Below are 23,038 nucleotides of genomic sequence, written 5' to 3'. Positions count from 1 at the left end.
ACTCAGTCTTTTAATAATTGAATCAAGTTTCCTCAGTTCCTAAGCAGCCACTCAAAAGTGTGCCACTTTTACTGTTTACTAAGACCGGGGGCTGACTGTGACTCAGATCATGAACTCCTTATTGCCAAATTCCGACTGAAATTGAAGAAAGTGGAGAAAACCACTAGACCATTCAGGTATGACCTAAATAAAGTCCCTTATGACTATACAGTGAAAGTGAGAAATAGATTTAAGGGCCTAGATCTGATAGATAGAGTGCCTGATGAACTATGGACAGAGGTTCGTGACATAGGAATCAAGACCATCCCCAAGAAAAAGAAATGCAAAAAGCAAAATGGCCATCTGAGGAGGCCTTACAAATAGCTGTGAAAAGAAAGGGAAGTGAAAAGCAAAGGAGAAAAGGAAACATATACCCATTTAAATGCAGAGCTTCAAAGAATAGCAAGAAGAGATAAGAAAGCCTTCCTCAGTGATCAATGCAAAGAAATAGAGGGAAAAAATAGAATGGGAAAGACTAGAGATCTCTTCAAGAAAATTAGAGATACCAAGGGGACATTTCATGCAAAGATGGGCTCAATAAAGGACAGAAATGGTATGGACCTAACAGAAGCAGAAGATATTAAGAAGAGGTGGTGTACACAGAACTGTACAAAAAAGATCTTCACGACCCAGATAATCACGATGGTGTGATCACTCACCTAGAGCCAGATATCCTGGAATGTGAAGTCAGGTGGGCCTTAGGAAGCATCACTATGAACAAAGCTAGTGGAGATGATGGAATTCCAGTTGAGCTATTTCAAATCTTGAAAGATGATGCTGTGAAAGTGCTGCACTCAATATGCCAGCAAATTTGGAAAACTCAGCAGTGGCCACAGGACTGGAAAAGGCCCATTTTCATTCCAATCCCAAAGAAAGGCAATGCCAACGAATGCTCAAACTACCACACAATTGCACTCATCTCACATGCTAGTAAAGTGATGCTTAAAATTCTTTAAGCCAGGCTTCAGCAATACGTGAACTGTGAAATTCCAGATGTTCAAGCTGGTTTTAGAAAAGGCAGAGGAACCAGAGATCAAATTGCCAACATCCGCTGGGTCATTGAAAAAGCAAGAGAGTTCCAGAAAAATATATATTTATGCTTTTTTGAGTATGCCAAAGCCTTTGACTGTGTGGATCACAATAAATCGTGGAAAATTCTAAAAGAGATGGGAATGCCAGACCACCTGACCTGCCTCTTGAGAAACCTATATGCAGGTCAGGAAAAAACAGTTAGAACTGGACATGGAACAACAGACTGGTTCCAAATAGGAAAAGGAGTACATCAAGGCTGTATATTGTCACCCTGCTTATTTAACTTATATGCAGAGTACATCATGAGAAACACTGGGCTGGAGGAAGCACAAGCTGGAATCAAGATTGCTGGGAGAAATATCAATAACCTCAGATATGCAGATGACACCACCCTTATGGCAGAAAGTGAAGAAGAAATAAAGAGCCTCTTGATGAAAGTGAAAGTGGAGAGTGAAAAAGTTGGCGTAAAGCTCAACATTCAGAAAACGAAGATCACGGCATCCAGTCCCATCACTTCATGGCAAATAGATGGGGAAACAGTGGAAACAGTGGCTGACTTAAGTTTTCTGGGCTCCAAAGTCACTTCAGGTGGTGATTGCAGTCATGAAATAAAAGACGCTTACTCCTTGGAAGAAAAGTTATGACCAACCTAGATAGCATATTAAAACGCAGAGACATTACTTTGTCAACAAAGGTCAGTCTAGTCAAGGCTATGGTTTTTTGAGTAGTCATGTATGGATGTGAGAGTTGGAGTATAAAGAAAGCTGAGCACTGAAGAATTGATGCTTTTGAACTGTGGTGTTGGAGAAGACTGTTGAGAGTCCCTTGGACTGCAAGGAGATCCAACCAGTCCATTCTGAAGGAGATCAGTCCTGGGTGTTCATTGGAAGGACTGATGCTGAAGCTGAAACTCCAATACTTTGGCCACCTGATGTGAAGAGCTGACTCATTTGAAAAGACCCTGATGCTGGGAAAGATTGAGTGCAGGAGGAGAAGGGGACAACAGAGGATGAGATGGTTGGATGGCATCACCGACTCAGTGGACATGGGTTTGGGTGGACTCCGGGAGTTGGTGATGGACAGGGAGGCCTGGCACGCTGCAGTTCATGGGCTTGCAAAGAGTCGGACATGACTGAGTGACTGAACTGAACTGAAAGCAGCAAGAGCTCATCTGAATGCTGGTGATGGTAACCCACTTTCTGCCTTGCATCATTTCCCAAATTCCTGCAATCTTCCCCCCTTGGTTTTCATGGGATCTAACTCAAATATTAATGAGAAGGCCAGAAAGTGAGGATCCAAAAGCCCTTACTTTCACCTTGACCTCTTTCCTGGAATCTGAGCATTTATTTTGCTTAACAAAAAATATTCCAACTTCATTTTTCCCACTATGCAAATGGGGACTCAACAACAACAAAATGCCCCTCACCCTCTTTATTCCTAATTATCTTCGTATTTGGGGTGAGAAAGCCTTTACTTAAAAATATACAAGAATAGAAGCTAAAGTTTCAGGAACAAGGCTGTCTTACAAGGAAAAGAGCAAGTTCTCTGTCACTAGAGGTGCTCATAAGCACCTGGAAGTTCCCTGCCAAGCTGTGTGATCTCAGTCATCACCTAACCTCTCTCCACCTGCTTTCTCATCTGTGACCCAAAAGGGATGATTCCTATGTCAGGGACTACTAGGAGGAATCATTATGGGAGGCACGTATCTGAAGAGCAATAAGACCACGTGGCACAGAACGGTGATCAAAAGGTGTGATGATTCCTAAGCCTTTTTGTATGAAGTGGAGAATACCTCAGGAGAAAATTATCTTAGTAGCTGTCTGGTCTTTGATCTGCTGAGTACTGTGCCTATTGTAGGAATGAACACACAGGCTTACCGGGTCTGGGGTAGGGAGTGGCAATGGAGCCTCAGGTCCTGCAGGGCTTGGAGTGTGGGGAACAAAAGAGCTGGAGTATTTATCTTGTTATTAGGGCCTTAGCAGAGAGTGAAAAATTCCCTGGGGATGAAGGCACTAAAAAGACCTCTGGGATGCTGCAAAGAGTCAGAAAATTGAAGTTAGGAAATGTAGACTTTGATGGAGTAGGAGGGAAGGATAGGACACCAGAGAAAATCTACCCTGCAAGTTCAGTGTGGGTAGGAGAGAGTTAGGTGGAGAGACCCCTGAGCACAAGTAATCCTAAAGGTTTTTGGCACAGGAATGCATTTAAAGATATATATATATATATATATATATATAGTTATAAAACTAATATTGCTTTCCCTCCTGGTCCCTTCCATCTGTTCCAAATCCAATTTGTTTATCAGTGGTTTTTGTTTTTTTTTTTGTTTTTGTGGGGTGATGGTGGTGGGGTGGTGGAGCAAGCTACTTCTCTGAATGTCATTTCTTTATAAAATGAGGAGGCAATGAATATTAAATGAGATGATATATCCAGGGCATAGAACATTTTGCTTGGTTTATGCCAAACTCTCAATAAAAAGTAAGAGTTTTTATTATTTTATCCAATTCAGTGATCACTGTTTGAGAATCTATTATATGCAAAGAACTATGCAAGATGTTAGGGCACAGAGTTGAAAGAGTATGCCCCTGTACTCAAGGAGGTCTCACCCTGGTTTGGAGAATGGGTAAGACATACAAAAGTTAATTAATTCAATAAGGTATGTATAGACATAAAAAAAGACAGAGGCTCATTTAGCAGGGAATTAGGGTCAAGGATTTCGGGTTTAGAAGTACAAGGTGGGCTTGGAGAAAGGGGCACATGAGGGAGGGAAAACAGCATGTGTAAAACATGGCAGATAAGGTATAATGAGCATTTTCTGGAAACCACTGAAGCCTAAATCAAAGTTTCTATTTTTATGAATTGTCTCTGATCCTCAGAGCCACAATGAGTGTCCACACAATATCTTATCAAATGCTGCTTGTGTGATACTGACTACTTTAAATCTCTTTGGTGTTACCTTGTTGTTCAGTTTCTCAGTTGTGTCCAACTCTTTGCAACTCCACGGACTGCAGCACTCCAGGCTTCCCTGTCCTCCGCTGTCTCACGGAGTTTGCTCAAACTCATATCCATTCAGTCGGTGATGCCATCCAACCATCTCATCCTCTGTTGTCCTCTTCTCTTCCTGCCTTCAATCTTTCCCAGCATCAGGTCTTTTCCAATGTGTCAGCTCTTCACATTAGCTGGTCAAAGTGTTGGAGCTTCAGCATCAATATTCAGCATCAGTCCCTCCAATGAATATTCAGGATTGATTTCCTTTAGGATTGATTGGTTTGATCGCCTTGCAGTCCAAGGGACTCTCAAGAGTCTTCTCCAACACCACAGTTCAAAAGCATCAATTCTTTGGTGTTCAACCTTCTTTATGGTTCGGCACTCACATCCATACATGACTACTGGAAAAACCATAGCTTTGACTAGACAGACCTTTGTTGGCAAAGTAATGCCTTTGCTTTGTAATAAGTTTGTCATAGCTTTTCTTCTAAGGAGCAAGTGTCTTTTAATTTTATCGCTACAGTCACCATCCACAATGATTTTGGAGCCCCCCAAAATAAAGTCTCCCACTCTTTCCATTGTTTCCCCATCTATTTGCCATGACATGATGGGACCAGATGCCACGATCTTAGTTTTTTGAATGTTGACTTTTAAGCCAGCTTTTTTACTCTCTTATTTCACCATCATCAAGAGGTTCTTTAGATCCTCTTTGCTTTCTGCCATATTGGTGGTGTCATCTGCATATCTGAGGTTGTTGATATTTCTCCTGGCAGTCTTGATTCCAGTTTGTGCTTCATCCAGGCTTGTATTTCACATAATGTACTCTGCATATGAGTTAAATAAGCAGGGTGACAAGGTACAGCCTTGACGTACTCCTTTCCCAATTTGGAACCAGTCCATTGTTCCATGTCTGGTTCTCACTGTTGCTTCTTGACCTGCATACAGATTTCTCAGGAGGCAGGTGAGGTGGTCTGGTATTCCCATCTTTTTAAGAATTTTCCACAGTTTGTTGTGATCCACACAGTCAGAGACTTTTAGCCTAGTCAATGAAGCAGAAGTAGGTGTTCTTCTGGAATTCTCTTGCTTTTTCTATGATCCAGGAGATGTTGACAATTTGATATCTGGTTCCTCTGCCTTTTCTAAATCCAGCTTGAACATCTGGAAGTTCTTGCTTCACATATTGTTGAAGCCTAGCTTGGTGAATTTTGAGCATTATTTTTCTAGCATGTGAAATGAGTGCAATTGTGTGGTAATTTGAACATTCTTTGTCATTGCCTTTCTTTGGAACTGGAATGAAAACTGACCTTTTCCAGTCCTGTGGCCACTGCTCAGTTTCCCAAAATTGCTGGAGTATTGAATGCAGCACGTTAACAGCATAATCTTTTAGGATTTGAAATAGCTCAGCTGGAATTTCACCACTTCCACTAGCTTTGTTTGTAGTGGTGCTTCCTAAAGCCCACTTGGCTTTGCACTCCAAGATATCTGGCTCTAGGTGAGTGATCCACCATCATGGTTATCTGGGTCATTAAGACCTTTTTTGTATAATCCTTTTGTGTATTCTTGCCACCTCTTCTTAATATCTTCTGCTTCTGTTAGGTCCATACCATTTCTCTCCTTTATTGAGCCCATATTTACATGAAATGTTCCCTTGGTATCTCTAATTTTCTTGAAGAGATCTCTGGTTTTTCCCATTCTATTGTTTTCCTCTATTTCTTTGCCTTGATCACTGAGGAAGGCTTTCTTATCTCTCTTTGCTATTCTTTGGAACTCTTTGGCATTCAGATGGGTATATCTTCCTTTTCTCCTTTGCCTTTTACTTCCCTTCTTTTCTCAGCTATTTGCAAGACCTCCTCAGATGGCCATTTTGCTTTTTGCATTTCTTTTTCTTGGGGTTGGCTTTGATCACTGCCCCTTGTACACTATTATGAACTTCCTCTATAGTTCTTCAGGCACTCTGTCTATCAGATCTAATCTCTTGGATCTATTTGTCACTTCCACTGTATAATCATAAGGGATTTCATTTAGGTCATACCTAAATGGCTTAGTGTTACCTTAGTTAATAACTGCTTCTTAGCCTCTATAAATATAGGGAGAGTTGTCACATTACATATAAGATGTTTAACACAGTGCCTGGGTCATAATACGTTCTTAATAGATGATTGTTGCTATTTCTACATTATTCTTTTTCAGTCATCTTCCCACACAATGGGTTTTGTGAAGTCAAATACCATGGTGAATCCATCTTTTTCTCTGATAGTGCTTAAAATGAGATTGTGTGATTTTAGGTTTGGGGAGAAAGCTGTTGAATGATCAGCTTGTTCAGTGGTATTCCAATCAAATGTAGGCCAGGCAGACATGAAACTTATTTTAGACAACCAGGAACTCAACAAATGTATGTTCTTTACTTAGTATGTATCTGGCCTTGTCTTGGAGATACAAAGAACTGAAAAGAATCCAACTTTAAGTAGCTTTAAATGCACATAGTGGAGGGATGAAGTAGTGGGAGATGGCATGGCCCAGATGACAGAGAGAAAGGTGGTGTAGGCTTTGTTCTCAGCATATAGATTCCCATAGATTCTCATAGGAGCCTCATACTTCAAGAATTAAGTTTCTGAGATACTGAGTTTTGGCTATTCTCTCATTTAGTTATTCCAGAGACACATTTGATTCTAATAAAGAGAATAAGTGGCAATAGCAGATTCATAAGCTGACTCTTAGATTTTATTCCAGTATCACAGTGCTCAAAGCTAAGCTTAGGATCTCCCTTATCTTGATGTGCCTCAGGGATAGGCATGGCCACTCATTGTTAACTTGGGATATCATTGGGCAGACCTTTATTCAACTAAGGATATTTGTTGTACAGAACATCGTTGAGCACCTACTATATGTCAGCATTTTTATAAGTACTAGGAATATAGTAGTGAACAAAGAAGACAAAATCCTTGTTCTCTTGGAACTTCTAGGTTAGTAAGAGAGACTTTATTTAGTTTTTGCTTTTTAATCTAATTTTTAATTAAAATTTTATTGGTGTATAGTTGCTTTGCAATGTTGTGTTAGTTGTGTTAGTTTCTGTTGTACAGCAAAGTGAATCAGCTATGCATAATGCCTCTTTTTTGGATTTCCTTCTCATTTAGCTCACCATTTCTGAGAAAGAAATATCAACCCACTCCAGTATTTTTGCCTGGAGAATTTCACGGACAGAGGAGCCTGGCAGACTACAGTCCATGGGATTGCAAAGAGCTAGACATGACTGAGCGACTAACACTAGGTCACCAGAGAGCATTAGGTAGAGCTCCCTGAGCTATAGAGTAGGTTCTCAGCTGTGTATTTTATATACAGTATCAACAGAGTATATATGTCAATCCCAATCTCCTAGTTTATCACCTCCACCCCTTACTCCCTTGGTGTCCATATGTTTGTTTGTTTGTTCTTTTCATCTGTGGAGAGACTTTTTTTTTTTTTAATTTTATTTAACTTTACAATATTGTACTGGTTTTGCCATATATCAAAATGAACCCACCACAGGTATACATGTGTTCCCCATTCTGAACCCTCCTCCCTCCTCCCTCCCCATACCATCCCTCTGGGTCGTCCCAGTGCACCAGCCCCAAGCATCCAGTATCGTGCATCGAACCTGGACTGGCGACTCGTTTCATACATGATATTATACATGTTTCAATGCTATTCTCCCAAATCTCCCCACCCTCTCCCTCTCCCACAGAGTCCACAAGACTGATCTATACATCGGTGTCTCTTTTGCTGTCTCGTACACAGGGTTATTGTTACCATCTTTCTAAATTCCATATATATGCGTTAGTATACTGTATTGGTGTTTTTCTTTCTGGCTTACTTCACTCTGTATAATAGGCTCCAGTTTCATCCACTTCATTAGAACTGATTCAAATGTATTCTTTTTAATGGCTGAGTAATACTCCATTGTGTATATGTACCACAGCTTTCTTATCCATTCATCTGCTGATGGACATTTAGGTTGCTTCCATGTCCTGGCTATTATAAACAGTGCTGCGATGAACATTGGGGTACATGTGTCTCTTTCAATTCTGGTTTCCTCAGTGTGTATGTCCAGCCGTGGGATTGCTGGATCATGACTTTTAATTTTTTTAAAAATAATACATGATGCAAATAGGTACTGATAAGTGTTAAGAAGAAAATAATAGGGTAAGAAGATAGAAAATGACAGGGACCACAATTTTGTGGTCATGGTTGGCCTTTCTGCAGAGGTGACATTTAAGTAGAGATCTGGATGAGACATGTGAACATCTGTATGAAGGACAGTGCACCAGGCAGAGGGACCAGCAGATGGACAGGTCTTGAGGTCTGAAATGTGATTGGTGAATCTGAGGGACAGAATCAGGACAGTTGCTGGAGTGAAGTGATTAAGAAGAGAAGGTAGGAATTGGGAAGGGTAGCCAGGGACCAGATAATAGGGGGTAAGCCATGATGAAAACTAGAATTCATTTGAAGTGAGGTGGAAAGATATTGGATGACTTTGAAAAGGATTCTGTTATGCTGTGACTTAAGTTTTAAAAGTTCTACCCTGAGTTCTATGTATAAGGGGACAAAGATATAAGAGAGAAGCTAATTTGAAAGTTATTGTTATATTCAAAGAGTGAAATGATGGTTTGAGTCAGAGGATTAATTGTAGAGGCAATGAAAAGTGATTATGTTTGGAATATGCTTTGAAGATGAAGCAGGTAGGATTTATTAATGGATGGACTAGATGTAGGGTTATGAGAATATGATGAACTTGAGGTTGGAGACTTCCAGCCTGAGGAATTGGGTGAATTAGAAGGGTTTTAGTGCAATGGGAAATACTGAGATTAAAGCAGGTTTATAAGGGTAGAGGAAGAAAGGAACTGAATCAGTTCAGTTTTGGATGTGTGAGCTTGGAAATATATGTTTATATTAGATATTCAGGCATAGATATGAGGTGAAGTGAAAGTCACTCATTCATGTCCGACTCTTTGTGACCCCATGGACTGTAGTCCATGGAATTATCTAGGCCGAACACTGGAGTGGGTAGCCTTTCCCTTTTCCAGATATCAGGTTAACAAGTTATATTTACCAATTTGAAGTTCAGGAAAGATATCTGAGTTGAAGATTGACATTTGGGATTCATCACAGAATAGTTAGAGCCATGAGAAATGAGTAAATCACCTAAAGAATGAGTACAGCTAGAGAAGAGACTCCACCATAAGAGGATAGAAGAGATGAACTAGACACTAAAGGATACTCAGAAGAAGACATAATAAGAGGGAGAAAACTTTCAGAGAGTGTTATTTAGGAAATCAGGAAGTAGGGCGTATTTGATGTCACCAGAGAATTGCATAAGATGGTGTTTAAGAATTATTGATAGTTAACAACACTGTGTTATAGACTTGACATCTGCTAAGAAGACAGATCTTAAGTGGTATCTTGATGGTAAAAAGAAAAAGAAAAAAAGAAAATGGTAATAGATATACTCAACTTGATTGTGGTAACTATCTCACAATGTAGATGTACACCAAATACATATTTAAGCTGTAGACCTTAAATATACACAATTTTAAGTTATTAATTATACTTCAATTAAAAATGTAAAGATTGATTATTGATGCTTCAATAAATTGCACTGAAGAAACTAGATATCCACATACAAAATAAATGTATTCTCTTATACCATATACAAAAGTTAACTCAAATGGCCCAAAGACCTAAACAGAAGATCTGAAATTATAAAATTCAGAAGAAAAGATAGAGAAAAAGCTTCATGACATGAGGTGTCATAGCCAAGAAATCATTGCAAAATCTAAAGTGCAGGCACCAAAAGAAAAACAGATAAATAAATTGAATATCATGAAAATAAAAATCTTTTGTTCATCAAAGGACACTATTAAGAGAATGAAAAGGTAACTTACAGTATGGGAAAGCATTTGAAAATCATTTGCTGATAAGAGATTAATATCTAGAAAACGTAAAGGACTACAACAGCAAAACAAAAATAATGCAATTCACAATGGACAAAAGATTTGAATCTAAATGGCCAATAAGCACAAGACACTCAACCTCACTAATCATTAGGGAAAAGCAAATCATAACACAATGGGCTACCATTTCATATCTGTAGGATGACTATTATAAAAAAAAAACAGATAATAACAAGTGTCAGTGGAAGTGCTAAAATTGGAACCCTGCCATAGTTGGTGGGACTACAAAATGGTACAGCCACTGTGGAAAATGGCATGGTAGTTCCTCTAAAAAGTAAACAGAATTACCATGATCTTTTTCCAGCTCAACCTGGGTATCTTCTAGACTGCTCCCAACATCAGCATGTGAACCTTAAGTCTGGATCATGGAAACCTCCAGATAGACTTTGTCTCCTCAGACTAACTTAGACTCTACTGACACAGGCTCTGTGTAGAAGGTCTGCCTCACCCCAGTGTGTTCTGAAGGCTCCAGGAGAGAGAGGTGAGTCCTTTTCCCTTAGGGACAAACATTAGGACATCTGAGCAGGATCCTGATGTCTTTGTGGGAAGAGAGGGGCGGCCTGCAGGATATAGTAGGACCTGTTGGGATGGTTCATAGAATGAGTTCAGGTTAAAAGACAGAGCTTGCCATTTGGAAAACAAGCTTCCCCTCTAGGACCATGGCAGAACAGTGGGTGCTGAGAACAGTCACAGTAGGATAGTGTCCCCTTTAGTGTTGTTATTAGTGGTTAATTAAGCAATAATAATGACATTGATAGTTATTCTCCAGTGATCACAATGGATCTTCCCTAAATCATGAGAGGTAGGCAGGACTGGGATGAAGGTCTCCGCATGATAGATAAGGAGACAATCCAAGGAGCAGAGAGGTTAATAGCCTCATCAAAGCCATAGACTGGGACTCAAACCTAATTTCTCACTCATAACCTTAGCTCACAGTTCCGTCCACAATACAGCATAAAATCAAAACTCCAGATTAAGTCAAACACAAAATGAATAGCAAACCTTGACCCAGTTGTGGCTGATTCCTACTTAAATAAGTTGCACTCAGAAAGCACACATGTCAGGCATCCATTTGCATATTCAGGGGAAGCTGTGTCCTTGGCAGGCCCTGCAGGAAGGAGGGTGAGGGTAGAGAGAGGCACAGTGGTCACTGAGACCAGAGGATGCTCTGCCTCCAGGGAAACATGCCTGATGTAATAGGATGTGAGGGGAGCCAGGGGAGGGACCCCAGAGGACTGGAGATAGGAACAGAATGTCCCCAGAGTCACCCCAGAGAAGACACCAGGTCCATCTTGGGTCATCTTTGGCTGTACCTCAGGGACAGGGCCTGTTATTTCCTTTTTCTTTTGGAAGTAGAATAATTGATCATGAAGATTAGTCAGACCTCTTTATAACCCTCTTTCCCACCCTTCCCTCACTAACAGAGGAAAATGGTACCATTTTTCCTGAAGCTTCCAAAAAAATGAACCAAGCCTCATGCTGAGGGGTGAGAACACATGACCTGTGGTGGATGGTGGGCATGAGGACACAGAGCACGGTAAGGAGCTGCACAACCAGGATGAGAGGCATGCATACCTGGGAGGGGGACTTCTGCTGGGATCAGCTGGCTCCTGCAGGGCTGGGGCAGAGGCCTGGGGACACAGATCTAAGAAAGAGGCCAAGTGAGTTGGAGCTGGCAGAATGACCATAATGACTGGTATAACAGCAGAAACCTGACTATATAGTAATCACTAGAGGGATGATACAAAGTTTGAGTAAAGAGCCAATAGAAGAGTGCTTCATGTTTGAGGAGAACAGCTTAGGTCAGGGACATGAGCCTAGGGACCACAGGGCAGATCCATCTCTCATGGACTCTCATACCCAGATAGAAAATATACCTTCTCTGTGGCACGACCTCATCTCCTGACTTGAGGTCATGACTTCTCATCTTCTGTCATTCTCATCCTTGTATATCCTGTCTAAGAGGAGAACTTCTTTCACCGCCCCCCACCCCCCAATACTTGGTCTTCTATAAGCCTCAGGTCCTGCCATTATTATTAGAAGAAACCCTCTGCTGCCTCCAAGGCCTGTGCTCTGTGTTGTATGTTAGGGACCACCTCATGCAGATCTTATCTATGTAACCCAGACCAGGTTAGTACCTCCCTCCTGTGAGTGCTACTTGCTATCCTCCTGCCTCAGTCTGGCCCTGCCTCAGTCACAGCTGCTGAAATAGTCTAGAGAAAAAAGGAGAAATCAAAAATAAGGAGATGGAAGGGACAGATCAGTTACACTTGCTTATTAAAGGTTCAGCATCAATGAACACTATATATTCAGTGTGGTCCTATAGATTGAATCTTGGCATTAAAGTTAGAAGATGTGAAATTGATTCCTTCATTTGCCCCTTATTTCCTCCAGGATGATCACTTGGGGACTTTGCTTCCCAAATACATCATCCTGAGATGCTCTCAGATTAAAAAGGTAGCCTACCTAACAGTTTACTACACTGACTGAATGCTCTCTAGATATGGAGCCACATACAATTTTGGGGGAGACATTGAAATAAATGACACAGGCTTTCTTTAGTCATTTGGTCACCTTTTGGCTGTGGAGGCAAGAAATAAGACAATGACAGGTAAGGACTTGACAGAACATGCCTGCCAGGTGTGTGGAAGGGTGGTAGGAAAGAGAAGAAACCAGATAAGCAGAGTTGGATTGTGAATGACATTAGAGGTATATTTTTGTTGAATCTGGAAAGGGGGAAGATGGTGGATTATTAGGCATTTCAACAAGACTAGTCAAGCAGTAAGACTGAGGTTGTGTGGGCAAAGAAACTGGAGGGCCTGTGATGGAGCTCCTAGGAAGTGGGCCCTCAGGGAGGAAGAGAGACCTGTTTGGAACTGGAGAAGCACATTCACTTAGGATAAGGGTGACACCATGGAGAAGAGGATATTCTTTCATTCATTCAAGAATTATTAGCATGTTTCTCTACCATGGATATACTGACATTAAATGTAAAAACACAGCCCCAGTGTCATGGGGCTTCCCATGCTGTTGGTCCCAATGCTGTCTTAGAGAAAATGTAGATATACATTAGATGTGGAGATGTTTCTAATTAAAAACAAACAAACAAACAAACAACAACAACAGCAAAAGCATTTCTTATTCTGACCTAGTTGGCCAAAGCTGATGGAAGGTTTTAGAGAATTTCCATTTGTGGAGGCACTTAAGAGATAGCCAGTAAGCCTCACTTTGCCTCAGAGTTATATTATCCAGCAGCAGAAAGGAGGAAGATTCTCCAGGAATGGAGTCCTTCATGCATTTATTTAAAAAACACCTACTGAGCACCAAACAGGTTCAATAGAGTTCATGGATACAGAAATGAAGAAAGCACAGTCCTTTTACTAAAAGCACTCACAGTCCAGTGAATGGACAAATGGGTGCATTAGCAACACACATCACACTCTCCCCGTGTTATTTAATTCAGCCCATTAATAAGTCTTTCTTCAAAACACTGAGAAAATCTACCTGGAGGAGTCTGCAAAGGCTTCACCAAGAAGGTGCCAGAATCTTGGCCAGGTGTGGAAATAGGCAGGGGAAAGTATTCCAGATAAATAGTTCTAGCTGCAAGCATGACTGTTTCAGGTAGTGGCAGATTCTCCAGTGTGGCTGAACCTAGGATGAATATATAAAGGAATGGTAAGAAGTGAGGCTAATAATATGGGCAAGACCAAGTTTGTATCCATGTTGAGTAGTTTTAAATTTTTCTTGTAGTCATGAGATCTCCAGTGGTTTTCAGGAGGTCTGTCACACCATGGTAGATAGACGGATTGGTAGTGGAAAACTATAGGGAGAGCTTTCTAGTGGCACAAGCAATTGATGATGTGACTTCAGAAAGACAAAAAGGGCAGAAAGAGGAGACAAGCAGCATGAAAGAATTCAGGGGAAGGGTCCTGGGGCACGTTATTGAGAAAGATCTGACAGAAGCTGTATGACTGAAGCATAATGGAGAAGGGAGATGTAGAAAGGGATGAGGCTGAAAAATGAGCAGGGACTAGACCCTGCAGGAACCTGTAAACCAGGGTGAGGAATGTGGATTCCATCATTAATATGGTGATCTTAGTAATTCCAAGAAGGTCTTAGGCAAGTTCAGTTCAGTTCAGTCACTCAGTCGTGTCTGACTCTGCCACCCCATGAATCGCAGCACGCCAGGCCTCCCTGTCCATCACAAACTCCCGGAGTTCACTCAGACTTACATCCATCGAGTCAGTGATGCCATCCAGCCATCTCATCCTCTGTCGTCCCCTTCTCCTCCTGCCCCCAATCCCTCCCAGCATCAGAGTCTTTTCCAATGAGTCAACTCTTCGCATGAGGTGGCCAAAGTACTGGAGTTTCAGCTTTAGCATTATTCCCTCCAAAGAAATCCCAGGGCTGATCTCCTTCGGAATGGACTGGTTGGATCTCCTTGCAGTCCAAGGGACTCTCAAGAGTCTTCTCCAACACCACAGTTCAAAAGCATCAATTCTTCGGCGCTCAGCCTTCTTCACAGTCCAACTCTCACATCCATACATGACCACAGGAAAAACCATAGCCTTGACTAGACGGACCTTTGTTGGCAAAGTAATGTCTCTGCTTTTGAAAATGCTATCTAGGTTGGTCATAACTTTCCTTCCAAGGAGTAAGCGTCTTTTAATTTCATCGCTGCAATCACCATCTGCAGTGATTTTGGAGCCCAAAAAGATAGTCTGACACTGTTTCCACTGTTTTCCCATCTATTTCCCATGAAGTGATGGGACCGGATGCCATGATCTTAGTTTTCTGAATGTTAAACTTTAAGCCAACCTTTTCACTCTCTTCTTTCACTTTCATCAAGAGGCTTTTTAGTTCCTCTTCACTTTCTGCCATAAGGGTGGTATCATCTGCATATCTGAGGTTATTGATATTTCTCCCAGCAATCTTGATTCCAGCTTGTGTTTCTTCCAGTCCAGCGTTTCACATGATGTACTCTGCATATAAGTTAAATAAGCAGGGTGACAATATACAGCCTTGACGTACTCCTTTTCCTATTTGGAACCAGTCTATTGTTCCATGTCCAGTTCTAACTGTTTTTTCCTGACCTGCATACAGATTTCTCAAGAGGTAGATCAGGTGGTCTGGTATTCCCATCTTTTTCAGAATTTTCCACAGTTGATTGTGACCCACACAGTCAAAGGCTTTGGCATAGTCAATAAAGCAGAAATAGATGTTTTTCTGGAACTCTCTTGCTTTTTCCATGATCCAGCGGATGGTGGCAATTTGATTTCTGGTTCCTCTGCCTTTTCTAAAACCAGCTTGAACATCAGGAAGTTCACGGTTCACGTATTGCTGAAGCCTGGCTTGGGGAATTTTGAGCATTACTTTACTAGCATGTGATTTGAGTGCAATTGTGCAGTAGTTTGAGCATTCTTTGGCTTTGCCTTCTTTGGGATTGGAATGAAAACGGACCTTTTCCAGTCCTGTGGCCACTGCTGAGTTTTCCAAATTTGCTGGCATATTGACGTTCTCTAAGAACCTTTCTTAGAGAAAATATTTAGAACTTGGAGAGGAGTGAATTATCATAGGAAGTGAATAATCAGGCTTAATTGTTTGTTATGTATTCAAGCTTTACATTTCAGAAGAGAAACGCCCCTTTGTAATTAGGAGTATAGGTTGAGTTGGGAGGCAAAGGAAGACAGTGAATGTTTCTGGGTAAGTTTTGAATCAAATGGGTATCTGTGTCCTTCATAGCACTGTACTTGACTACGCAAAGACCACAAAAACTCTTCATCCACTGAATTCCTTTATGAAGGATGCCTTACTAGCTCTATTGTTGTTTAATGTCCTGACCACTCAATAGTTTTATGAGCATTTTAAGGGCAGAGGTGAGATACAATGTTCCACAATTCATATTAGGATTATTTTCTAATTTCTTTTAAGGTCTAGAAGATCAAGGGCTAAGCCTTCCATGTAAATGATCAGAGTTTGAACTTGAACACTGTAATCCTGCTGACACTGTGCACTGTCCAGAAGGGCCCTGTGGAAGGGAATTTCTGTTGAGAGAGAAATTTCTGTTGGCCCTGTCAGCCTCCAGTATCACTTCAACTCATCTAGCAGTCTTTCTGTTGGTGGGGATCCCAGGCCTGTAGCACCTACATGTCTGGATCTCTATTCCTTTCTGCTCAGCCTATACACTGGCCCTGCTTGGCAACTGCACCCTCTTCTTCATCATTCAGGCTGATACAGGCCTGCATGTGCCCGTGTACCTCTTCCTGGCCATGTTGGCAGCCATTGATTCAGGCCTTTCCTACTCAACTGTACCTAAAATGCTGGCCATCTTCTGGTTCAGGGATTGAGAGATAAACTTCTATGCTTGTCTGATCCAGATGTTCTTTCTCCACTCCTTCTCCATCATGGAGTCGGCAGTGCTGCTGGCCATGGCCTTTGACCACTATGTGGCCATCTGCAAGTCACTGCACTACAGCACCGTCCTCACTGGGCCACTTATCACCAAGATCAGCTTGGCTGCTGTGACTCGGGCTGTGACACTAATGACTCCACTTCCCTTTCTGCACAGACGCTTCCACTACTGCCAGGGTCCAGTGATTGCCCACTGCTACTGTGAGCACATGGCCATGGTAAGGCTGGCCTGTGGGGACACTCGCTTCAACAACATCTATGGCCTTGCTGTGGCCATGTTTATAGGGGCATTCAATCTGCTTTTTGTTATCCTGTCTTCTATCTTCATCTTCCAGGCAGTTCTATAGTTTGTCTCTCAGGAGGCTTGCTACAAAGCCTTTGGGACATGTGTGTCCCACATAGGTGCCGTTTTAACCTTCAACACACATCCTGTCATCTCCTCAGTCATGCACCGGGTAGCTAGCCGGACTGCTCCACATGCGCACATCCTTCTTGCCAATTTCTATCTGCTCTTCCCACCCATGGTGAATCCCATCATCTATGGGGTCAAGACCAAGCAGATTCATGAACAAGACTTGAGACTGTTCCTCAGAAAGGATGTATAAATGATGTCTGGATCAGACAGTCATAGAAGTTGAGGGGCAGGCGGAGATAGAGTGGGACTGGTGGAATGCTGAAGTGGGGGTGAGGGAATGATAGGTGGTAGGGGGCTGCCAGAGTCTCCATGCTCAGTTCTTTCTTGCGTGTATGCTAAGTCACTTCAGTCATGTCCAACTCTTTGTGACACTATGGACTATAGCCTACCAGGTTCCTCTGACCATGAGATTCTCCAGGTAAGAATACTAGAGTGGGTTGCCATTCCCTTCTCCAGGGGATCTTCTCAACCCAGGGATCAAACTCCTTGTCTCTTATGTCTCCTGCATTGGCACCACTAGCACCACCTGGGAAGCCCTTAGTTCTTTCCTGGTACACCGAAAAAGCTAACTTGTATCCTGCAACTCAGAGTCACCAGTCTGATCTGTGCTCAAGGTTCTGTGTAGTCTGGTAACCTCTTGACTCAAATCGCCGACTTTGTTGTCTCCTCAGAAAGCCCATTCTTCTATCAGAGGCAAAGGTTAGACCCACTCTTCTGTTGGCAACATCACTAAGAACACAAAGATGCTTTTGCATTTATTTATGAAGTGGATTTGGTAAATTATCCAGTCAAGATCTGGGTAAGGACCAACATTTCATCTGAGGCAGGAATGTGCCTTTAGTCTGACAATTTGTGCCCCATCTTTGCCTAAATATTACCAGTCTTGGGAGCTCATGATCTTCCAGGGCTATAGGCTCCAATATAGACAGATTTACATGTTAAGATTTATTTCTTCAAATAAGTTGGCTTATTGTTTGACTTCTTTTGGCCTCTATGTCCCCACGGACAATCCCTCCCATTAAATACTTTCAGTAAGACAAGTCTTTCTGCCATTTGTCTATGTATTATGCAACTCTTTATTTGCACACAGATGTATTTTATGTTTTTACAAAGAATGTGAATTCCTCTTTTATTTACTAGTCAATTCACAAAATATTATTGAGTGCTAAATCTATGCTAGGGGCTGTATATAGATTGTTAAGGTAGGGATGCTAGACTTATGTCTGTGTCCTGAGACAAAGAAGGAAATATCAAGTGCAATATGTTATGTTCTATGAACTCCCCATCACAAGGCCCAGTATCAAGTAATAAATAGGTAAGCAAGCATATGGGAAATGGAAATGTTTTTTCAAAGTGTTTCATAAAAATTTTTATTAAGGTGACTTATGTGTAATGAAGAAAACCCTAAAGACAATTTTAAACACATTTAACCTGGGGTCATTTCTCATGTTTCCATAGAAAATGGGGATATTGACCTATGCTTTCTTTTTTCCCTCTCTTTTCCTCTATCCAATACAAATTTACATACTATAGAATTCTCAAGTATTAATCCTGACAACTAGCATTTGTGTGGTCACACAAGCCCTTATTTACAATCTTTCACATATGCATTTTCTACATTTATCTTGTGACTCCTTTGTTTCCCCAGACTGTTTAGAAATTATATGTATCTCTACCTATTCAGACTTAAATTTAAGAAAGTAGGGAAAACCACTAGACCATTCAGCTATGATCTAAATCAAGCCCCTTATGATTATACAGTGGAAGTGAGAAATAGATTTAAGGGACTAGATATGATAGCCAGAGTGCATGATGAACTATGGACTGAGGTTTGTGACATTGTACAGGAGACAGGGATCAAGACCATCCCCATGGAAAAGTAATGCAAACAAGCAAAATGGCTGTCTGGGGAGGCCTTACAAATAGCTGTGAAAAGAAGAGAAGCAAAAGGCAAAGGAGAAAAGGAAAGATATACCCATTGGAATGCAGAGTTCCAAAGAATAGCAAGGAGAGATAAGAAAGCCTTCCTCAGCGATCAATGCAAAGAAATAGAGGAAAACAACAGAATGGGAAAGACTAGAGATCTCTTCAAGAAAATTAGAGATACTAAGGGGACATTTCATGCAAAGATGGGCTCAATAAAGGACAGAAATGGTAGAAACCTAACAGAAGCAGAAGATATTAAGAAGAGGTGGCAAGAATATACAGAAGAACTGTACAAAAAAGATCTTCATGACCCAGATAATCATGATGGTGTGATCACTCACATAGAGCCAGGCATCTTGGAATGTGAAGTCAAGTGGGCCTTAGAAAGCATCACTACGAACAAAGCTAGTGGAGGTGATGGAATTCCAGTTGAGCTATTTTAAATCATAGAAGGTGATGCTGTGAAAGTGCTGCACTCGATAGGCCAGCAAATTTGGAAAACTCAGCAGTGGCCACAGGACTGGAAAAGGTCTGTTTTCATTCCAATCTCAAAGAAAGGCACTGCCAAAGAATGCTCAAACTACCACACAATTGCACTTATCTCACACGCTAGTAAGGTAATACTCAAAATTCTCCAAGCCAGGCTTCAGCAATACATGAACCATGAACTTCCTGATGTTCAAGCTGGTTTTAGAAAAGGCAGAGGAACCAGAGATCAAATTGCGAACATCCGCTGGATCATGGAAAAAGCAAGAGAGTTCCAGAAAAACATCTATTTCTGCTTTATTGACTATGCCAAAGCCTTTGATTGTGTGGATCACAATAAACTGTGGAAAATTCTGAAAGAGATGGGAATACCAGACCACCTGACCCTCCTCTTAAGAAACCTATATGCAGGTCAGGAAGCAACAGTTAGAACTGGACATGGAACAACAGACTGGTTCCAAATAGGAAAAGGAGTACATCCAGGTTGTAAATTGTCACCCTGCTTATTTAACTTATATGCAGAGTACATCATGAGAAACGCTGGGCTGGAAGAAGCACAAGCTGGAATCAAGATTGCTGGGAGAAATATCAATAACCTCAGATATGCAGATGACACCACCCTTATGGCAGAAAGTGAAGAGGAACTCAAAAGCCTCTTGATGAAAGTGAAAGTGGAGAGTGAAAAAGTTGGCTTAAAGCTCAACATTCAGAAAATTAAGATCATGGCATCTGGCCCCATCACTTCATGGAAATTAGATGGGGAAACAGTGGAAAGAGTGTCAGACTTTATTTTTGGGGGCTCCAAAATCACTGCAGATGGTGACTGCAGCCATGAAATTAAAAGATGCTTACTCCTTGGAAGGAAAGTTATGACCAACCTAGATAGCATATTGAAAAGCAGAGACATTACTTTGCCAACAAAGGTCCATCTAGTCAAGGCTATTATTTTTCCAGTGGTCATGTATGGATATGAGAGTTGGACTGTGAAGAAAGCTGAGTGCTGAAGAATTGATGCTTTTGAACTGTGGTGTTGGAGAAGACTCTTGACAGTCCCTTGGACTGCAAGGAGGTCCAACCAGTCCATTCTGAAGGAGGTCAGCCCTGGGTGTTCTTTGGAAGGAATGATGCTAAAGCTTAAGCTCCAGTACTTTGGCCACCTCGTGCGAAGAGTTGACTCATTGGAAAAGACTCTGATGCTGGGAGGGATTGGGAACAGGAGGAGAAGGGGACGACAGAGGATGAGATGGCTGGATGGCATCACTGACTCGATGGACATGAATTTGAATGAACTCCGGGATTTGGCGATGGACAGGGAGGCCTGGCATGCTGCAATTCATGGGGTTGCAGTGGTCAAGACTCTGCATTTCTACTGCAGGGGGCATGGGTTTGATCCCTGGTCAGGGAACCAAGATCCTATGTGCTTTGCTGCATGGTCAAATAAAACCCCAAATTAAAAAAAAAAAATTCCCTGTATGCCCCATATAAGGAAAGAAGGCAGAGAGCAATTGAACTATGGTACAGATACAATGTAGCCTTGGCTACTTCAAGAACTCTTTCTAGAATGGCCTTTCAGCTTTCTCCTTAGTTGGGTCACAATAACCACAGCATTGGGCTGCTCTGGAAGACATGTGGCATTGAAGTTTCTGAGGCTGAGACAATTCCTGTGGAGGCCAACAGATAAAGCAGCAGCTGGGGCTTAAGTGCTTCACTAAAGCAAATCAGGGTGGCTGATCAGTGTCCACTACACTCGACCAAGGGAGACCTGCAAACCTCCCATCTTAGACCTTAAACCTCAAATTTCTTAGGCTCCTTGAATTCAGTCTGTTCAGAATTCTATACATGTGACTTCATGAATAATTTGAAGGTCTAATGATTTTTCAAAGACCATCCTAACTCAAATATGTCAGTTCTTGTGTGTATGATTGGGAAGGGATATAAAATATCTGTGATATTCTTTATGGGTCAAGAAAAGTAGTAAAACTAAGTTTAGACAATCCATTGGCTTTGTCTATTTTTTTGATATCGGGACCAGTAAGGTTCCTCAGGGGCCTAAGTATAGGTTTTGCCAGATTCATTACTCCTGATATAATAGACTCCTTGGCCTGTGGAAAGTCCTTTATCTATAAAAGATTTCCTCCCTACCCTGCCTTCTCCTGACCCTCCTCTCCCACCTCCTCAGAAATCAGCTGAAGAGAGGTAGGGAATGGCCACAGACAGATGGCATTTCAGGACAGTTGCTCATAGAAGGGCCGTGGATAAGTGTAGGTGAGAGGAGTGAGGACTCCGCATGTCACTTACAGAAGACAGCCATCTCCCCTCACCCGACTTCTCTCCCACTGCTCCTTTTAGTCCTTCTCTGACATGAGGCCTCACTTTCATGTCTACTTGGTAACATTACTACATGATATTACTGGAGCAGAAATTCATGTACCTATCCCTTAATCTCCTCGGGCAATCTACTAGCATTCCTTGAGAACTTGCTTCCATGCCATTGTATTAATATTTAGCCAACCTAAAGATTCCATAAACTGATGCATGCCTATTAATGACTTTCTATTATCCAGGTAAACCTAAGCCTGTTTGATCAGGTTTTATAAAATGGAAGCAAGCCTCTGCTTCAGGGGCTAGTTTTATTTATTTATTTATTTTTTATAATTTTTTTTAAATTTTTATTTTATTTTTAAACTTTACAATATTGTATTAGTTTTGCCAAATATCGAAATGAACCCACCACAGGTATACCCGCGTCCCCCATCCTGAACCCTCCTCCCTCCTCCCTCCCCATACCATCCCTCTGGGTCGTCCCAGTGCACTAGCCCCAAGCATCCAGTATCGTGCATTGAACCTGGACTGGCAACTCGTTTCATACATGATATTATACATGTTTCAATGCTATTCTCCCAAATCTCCCCACCCTCTCCCTCTCCCACAGAGTCCATAAGACTGATCTATACATCGGTGTCTCTTTTGCTGTCTCGTACACAGGGTTATTGTTACCATCTTTCTAAATTCCATATATATGCGTTAATATACTGTATTGGTGTTTTTCTTTCTGGCTTACTTCACTCTGTATAATAGGTTCCAGTTTCATCCATCTCATTAGAACTGATTCAAATGTATTCTTTTTAATGGCTGAGTAATACTCCATTGTGTATATGTACCACTGCTTTCTTATCCATTCATCTGCTGATGGGCATCTAGGTTGCTTCCATGTCCTGGCTATTATAAACAGTGCTGCGATGAACATTGGGGTACACGTGTCTCTTTCCCTTCTGGTTTCCTCAGTGTGTATGCCCAGCAGTGGGATTGCTGGATCATAAGGCAGTTCTATTTCCAGTTTTTTAAGGAATCTCCACACTGTTCTCCATAGTGGCTGTAACTAGTTTGCATTCCCACCAACAGTGTAAGAGAGTTCCCTTTTCTCCACACCCTCTCCAGCATTTATTGCTTATAGACTTTTGGATCGCAGCCATTCTGACTGGCGTGAAATGGTACCTCATAGTGGTTTTGATTTGCATTTCTCTGATAATGAGTGATGTTGAACATTATATATTTTTGAGATTAGTTGTTTGTCCGTTGCTTCATTTGCTATTATTTTCTCCCATTCTGAAGGCTGCCTTTTCACCTTGCTAATAGTTTCCTTTGTTGAGCAGAAGCTTTTAAGTTTAATTAGGTCCCATTTGTTTATTTTTGCTTTTATTTCCAATATTCTGGGAGGTGGGTCATAGAGGATCCTGCTGTGATGTATGTCAGA

General features: G+C 41.5%; 1 long non-coding RNA gene and 1 pseudogene across 1 annotated transcript in view; one reads left to right on the top strand and one right to left on the bottom strand.

Annotated features, from left to right (window-relative positions):
• Positions 1-13,258: 13,258 nt before the first annotated feature.
• The window catches only part of LOC147358157 (uncharacterized), a 115,913-nt gene continuing 106,133 nt past the window's right edge, over positions 13,259-23,038 (bottom strand). Inside the window, exon 4 of the long non-coding RNA XR_015142140.1 lies at positions 13,259-13,697. This is a non-coding gene — a long non-coding RNA (uncharacterized LOC147358157). The remainder of the gene's footprint in view (positions 13,698-23,038) is intronic.
• On the top strand, positions 13,837-17,062 carry LOC147358162 (olfactory receptor 52K1-like; annotated as a pseudogene).

Source organism: Bos grunniens, chromosome 15, assembly GCF_055505025.1.
Source record: "Bos grunniens cultivar Pamir isolate PY7600 chromosome 15, Bosgru_T2T1.0, whole genome shotgun sequence".
NCBI classification, from domain to species: Eukaryota; Metazoa; Chordata; class Mammalia; order Artiodactyla; family Bovidae; genus Bos; species Bos grunniens.
Note: the sequence above shows the minus strand (reverse complement) of the source record. Positions and strands in the feature narration are given on the sequence as shown.